This window comes from Heterocephalus glaber, unplaced genomic scaffold (genome assembly GCF_053883595.1).
Source record: "Heterocephalus glaber isolate CG9 unplaced genomic scaffold, H.glaber_assembly_v1.0 deba00001472, whole genome shotgun sequence".
In the NCBI taxonomy this organism is placed as follows: domain Eukaryota; kingdom Metazoa; phylum Chordata; class Mammalia; order Rodentia; family Bathyergidae; genus Heterocephalus; species Heterocephalus glaber.
This window is the reverse complement of record NW_028258315.1, coordinates 24845725-24851953: the sequence shown is the minus strand read 5'-3', so window position 1 is coordinate 24851953 and position 6229 is coordinate 24845725.

Here is a 6229-nt window from a genome sequence, read left to right as displayed (position 1 = left end):
GGTCAGTCATTCTCCTTCTGAGGCCTCCAGCAGATTGGATGAGGTCTTCTCACACTGTGGGAAGCAATCTGCTTTCCTCATAGTCCACTGATTTAAATGTTAATCTAATTGAAAACACATCTTCACTGAAACATCTAGAATTATCTTTGACCAAATGTCTGACTTCTGAGGCCTAGCCCAAGTCAATACATAAAATTAACTGTCACAGAAGCTGTCCCCCAAAATAGCCCTTTATCTTACTGGGATTTTGGGGCATCCAAAGGACCATGATTCCCACTTCTCTACTCCTGAAATCTCTCTAGTATGGATCCGGTGGAGTGTGGCCTTACACATACACTGTAGAACCAGGAAGAAGAGTGGACCCCATGGGAATCCAACTGTCCTCAGCTCTGGAGGTGGCTTGGGAGTCCACAGGGAAATCTTGGAAGGCTTCTGGGTAAACAGGTAAAGACCAAGGCGGAGGAACTGTGAGAAATCAGCTATCCATTTTACTAGTGATTTTAGATTTTTCAGAGATAGTTTTTAGACTTCTTAACTTAGGTCATTCATAAATACTTGAAGCGGACCCAAGATAAGAAAGGTAGAAGAGGCAGGTTCATGTGGCATTTGGAGGTAGAGTCTCTCTACGGGAAGCTGATTTCAGGCCTGTATTAAAAAGGATCTTCTCTGACGTGTGTGTCCACCAAGCAGTAAATATCTGTCTGGTGACAGCGCTGTGTTAATGAGCCTTGTAGTGGCATTGGTGGCATAGAGCTCCGCATCTAGAGAGGCACCTTGGGAAATGCGTGAATGCAGAGCTCTTATGAACTGTGGGGACCAGGGGGAAGATTTCTGTTTTGTATGAGTTTGTCAGATACCATTTTACAGGCTTGATCTTTAGTCTAATTCCAAAGTTGTGTTCTTTCCAGCCAATTAATTCGTGGTTTTTCTTGTGAGTCCCCAACAAGAGGTCAAATGAAAGGACTATTAAGTAGGCAGTGAATTGTGGCTCCTGAAGAACAGAAAGGCCTAAGCACCCCAACTAAGTTGAGCTGACATCAAATTTTTCTTCTGACATGAATTATACAATTTCAAACCATTTCCTTCAGTAAGGAAGGTCACCATATGTTGTGCGGAATGGACTGGATTCCGCCTTTCAGCTGAGGGGGAAGGCTATACAGAACTACTTGTGCTTCAAGCCAAGAGGGTTTATTCCTTTGGTTCAACATGAGAAAATATCTGAACGGTATTAGTACATTTATAGACAAAAGGTGAAAACTATGTATCTCAAAAAAAATGATCAGAAGCAAATAATATCTAATATGTATTTCAAGTAGATTGAAAGATGAAATATTTGACATTTTCAGCTGTAGTCAGGCTTACTGCGTTCATGCCCTTATTTTTAAAATATTTGAGAGCAGATGACATTATAGACCTGTTTCAGTCCGTGTAGAAGTTGTAAAAACAAACAAGAAAAAAGGGTTGATTCTCAAAAGGCCTGCAATTTTATTTATTTGTTCATTGATTCATTCATTCCTGTACTGGGGATCGAACTGAGGACCTTTCGCTTGCCAGGCTCAGCACCACTGAGCTACATTCCCGGCCCCAAGGCCTGCGATTTTAAAGGTGTAAAACACACAAACAATATCTACATTAAAAAGGAATATAAGTGTCATCAGACTAGTTGATAGCACTGTTCATTGTTACAGCATCTCTCATGCTGAGTAGAAATGATTTGGCATTTGGCTGTCTTCTTTATTAAGTGTAAACTGAGGGTAAACTGTGTCTTCTGCCTCTTGTAATCCATAGTCCTGGACTAGTGGGCCACTTACAGAGGGGCCCAATAACTGTGATTAAGGTGGAAGCTCAAGCCTCTCTCTCTCTCTCTCTCTCTCTCCTCTCTCCTCTCCTCTGTGGTTCAACAGAATTTACTTGTATATTTTCCATTTTCTATACTATTTGACGGCACAGGATAGCTTGTATTGGCTTTCTACAATACAGTACCATGTTTTAAATTTATCCATTTAAAGTAACATGCAGTACAACTTTTATACAACTTAAGGAGATTAAAAAAAACCCCAAAAAACCAAAAGCCTCCACAAGAGAAATTAACTCAGCAGGCTCTGGCATTAACATTTTTCTTAGAATGTAACAGATATGCAATTCCATTAACAGTAGTTTTCAAATATTTAAATTACACCAAGATTCCTTCTAAATATCTGCCTTGCTCAAACTTATGTGACCAATTCATTCTAATATTGGGACATGAATTTTGGTAAATGCTTGTGGTTTTACTTTCTTTGCTAATCAAAAGCCTTTTAAAGTGCCACCAAGCAGCAGAATAGGTTGCATCAGTTCTGTACTCACAGTAGAGGTGCTAGTGTGAAGTTGCAAAAGGCGCAGTTTAACAGTAACAATGCATGACGAGACTGTAGCAAGTGGCCTCAGTATAGTTGGATACAATCAAACCAGTTACGGCTATAATTACTCAATTGCAACTAAGTCAGGTACATTCACAATAAAGTTGGAGATTATAATTGGTATTTACAATCAAATCTGAAGACTTTCTTGATAAAATAGAAACATGCTCTTGGGATTAGAGATGAAAAACCATCAATTGGTGGAGAGCTGGACATATTAACCACTTCTACACAGATAAAGAAATAAGTGACAAAGTCTCTTGCACTGAAGTATGCATGTTACATGTATTTTAACATTTTTACACGTACTTACATGAAGTTTTGTGTTGTTTCTTTTTTTGGTACCGGGGATCGAACTCGGGATCTTGTACTTGTGAGGCAGGCGCTGGGACCACTGAGCTAAATCCCCGACCCCTAGTTTTGTGTATTTTAACAACTTTACGTGTAACAGTCCTATAAAAACTTTAAAATGCTTTTCTTCAATTAAAAAATCTGAGGAATTAAAAAGTAAGGCAGTTAAATATAGTAATCAATAAACAAAGGTTTTGTAGGTTCTGAATGATTTTTCCTTCTTTTTCTGCAGAATCCTTAAAACTTATGGCACTTAAAATCTTTTAGCTTGTCTACTTACTGGGAGGTGAATTATACACACCAACCATGAAAAAAGACTAAGACCATTGTCTATTATCAATCATCCCAGCTTTGTGCAACAATGGCTGGAACTCTTTTCTCGCTCTCATTTGTTTTCCTGATAAAACTGGGCTGACTGGCTACTGGTTGGAGTATTTGGATTTGGTTTATCCAGCAAAGGTTAAACTGATGCTAGGCAATACATCGTATGTTGGGCTCCATTAATTCTGAAGGATATCCAAACACGCTCCCATCAGGATGCATATTTGGATGAAATATTTTGGACAAAACCCTAACAGCTCACAGTTTATTTCAATATTCGCCAGAAAATTCTATTACCAGTTTCAAAATGCCATCTCCAAGGTGTCCCCTCTGGTTCAGATATAACCACATTCCAGGCACGGTGTTGTTTTCAGATAGTGCACCACTGATGCCCACAATTGCCTGAAGTCCCACAAGCCTCCTCTGTACTGTGTTGACATTCTCCTCAGCTGCTCCACAATTGGTTGGAAAGAAGGGTCCCATGGCACACTTCTGAATGTGTCTTGGAGGATCGTAGAGGTGTGACCGTGGGGTCTAGTCTGGTCCCTGACCCCTTCCTCTCTGGCACTGTTCCCCTGCTCGGCTTCCTGCCACCATAAACTGAGTATCTTTTCCCCACCATGAGCTAACACCACGATGATCCTGCTTTGGAGCCTGTGGATCATTGACTGAATCCTCTCAAACCATGAGCCAAACATAAGGACTAATCTGAAAAGATAGTGTGCATTTAAATAAAAAAATTTCACAGTAAAAGTCACATTACTATTACTCCCCCTCAAGATATTCCCTCTTGCTTCAAACACACTTATCTCAACATTCTTGCCATGTTCTGAAGCAGTCCTGAAAATCCTCTTGTCTTTTCATGGGTGCCCAATGTCCTGAATTGATTTGAAACATTTACATCAGTTTCAGTTAAATAAAAACATTACTGTGTGTCCTCATCCACCATATGCATGAAATATGACACCATGCCAGCAGTTCAAGCTGTTCGCCAAAGTCAAAATGACTATGAACAATAAAGGTTTTGAATTGTTTCAGGACACAGAGGCAGACACCACAGTGCAATTAAAAATTTTCAAGATAGAAGACTTGCAGAACTGCTTTAGAAAGTAGCAAGAACAATGGGATGTGCTTGAAACAAGGGGGAGGATTTTGAGAGGGATTAATGGCAGTGTCTTTTACTGTAATATAACTTTTATTTAAATATTCACCATATTTTTAGATCACATCTCATATACCTCTTCTCCTTTAACAGGCTGGGTATTGTATCCTTGGAATGGGAAAGCTAGTAGAATAACTGTTTATGGAATACACAAAACAAACAACAGGTGGGTAAATGAGGAAAATGGCCGGACACTCTCGTGGGCCAGGATCGTGTCTGCCTAGGGTGACCAGACAAGGGGAAGCCATTTAAGTTGAACATTTACAGACTCAAAGGTGAGAGTTTGACAAAGGGAATGTGGACAAGGTGGTAGGAAAGAGGGAAAAGAAATGGAGAGTTGAGAGCTCACAAGACTGGTTTTAACATAACCTCCTGGTAGACGTAGGAATTTTGCCTGTAATTCCTACAGTGATGGGGATGGGGTGCTATGTCATCTCATTGCTATAGTTTGGGTCTTAAGTGTCCCCCCAGGGCCCATGTGTGGGAGACCTGGTCTCCAGCCTGTGGTGCTGGTGGGAATGTTAAGAGGTGGAGTGAGTGTAGGGGAGGCTTTAGGTCAGTCTCTTCCCCTCTTGCATCCATGAGGTGACTTCGCTGCACTACACACTCCTCAGCACGATGGGCTGCCTCACCCAACATCCATCGACTGGAACCTCTGAGACTGTGAGGCAAAATAAACCTTCTCTTGAAATGGTGATTGTCTCAGGTATTTTGTTACAGTAACAGAAAGCTACATAATATACTCATGAAGTATCCTATTCTGTTTCTTAGTTGCTTTGGTTTGGACAATGTGCCCTAGCACTTCTATAAATGAATTCATTTTGAAATATCTACTGAAGATCTGTTATATAGAATTACTTTCTTAGGAAGCTGTATTTTCCTCTAAGTACTTCTCCAGCATTGGCTGCCTGTGCCAACTAATCCTGCCGTGTTGACTAGATTACGAGACTCCTGGAGAGCTGACTGGATCACGGCCACCATACTCCTGTGATTAGCCCACTGATGTTCACAGCAGACTGTGCTGTTGGGGGGTGGGCCCAGTTGGAGGTGGGTCCCTGCTGGGGTGGAGGGTGTAGATCTCACTGGTGCTCTTCCCCTGTGCTGCTTCCTGGCCACCATGAAATGAGCAGCTTTGCTCCACCAGGCCCTTCTGCCATGAGGGTCCTGCCTTGAAGCCAGCCAGCCATGGACTAAAACCTCTGAAAAAATAACCCAAATAAACTACATCCTCCCCTTCAAACCTGGATGTTAGGATTTGGTCCCAGTGTTAAATACCCGGTGTTTGTATGATCACAACACCTGGTAAACTGCAAATATTGATATACATTTCACCATCCGGTCCTTTCCAGCCTGGGTCTGGCAGAATGGCTCCCACAAAGGAGGGTGGTAAGATGAAGAGACTTGCTGCCACCAACGAGGCTGTGACCCAAGCATATTATCATCAACGTTCATTGACAAATTCATACATGGAGCAGGCTTCAATAATCAACATGCTCCTCGGGGACTCAGAGAGACCTGGAACTTTGCCATGAAGGGTATGGAAACCCCAGATATGAACATCAATACCAGGCTCCACAACGCTGCCTGGCCAAAGGAATAGGGAACGTCCCACATGGTAGCCAAGTGCTGCTGTCCAGAAAAGGCAATGAGGGTGAGGATTCACTACACAGCTCTGTACTCTGGTCATCTACGTTCCTCTTACCACTTTCCAAAATCTATAGTCAATGTGAGGGGTGGGGATTTAGCTCAGTGGTTCCGGCACCTGCCTCAAAAGTGCAAGGTCCCGAGTTCGAGCCTCAGTACCAAAAAAAGAAAGAAAGAAAATATAGTCAATGTGAATGAGGACTAACCACTAATTATCAAAGAAAGTTTTAAAACCATAAAAAAATTCACCATCTTGACCATTTTTTAAGTGTTCAGATCAGTGGCCTTGAGTACATTTGTAGGGCTGTACAACACTGCCACCACCAATCTGCAGAACCGTTTTTACAACTAA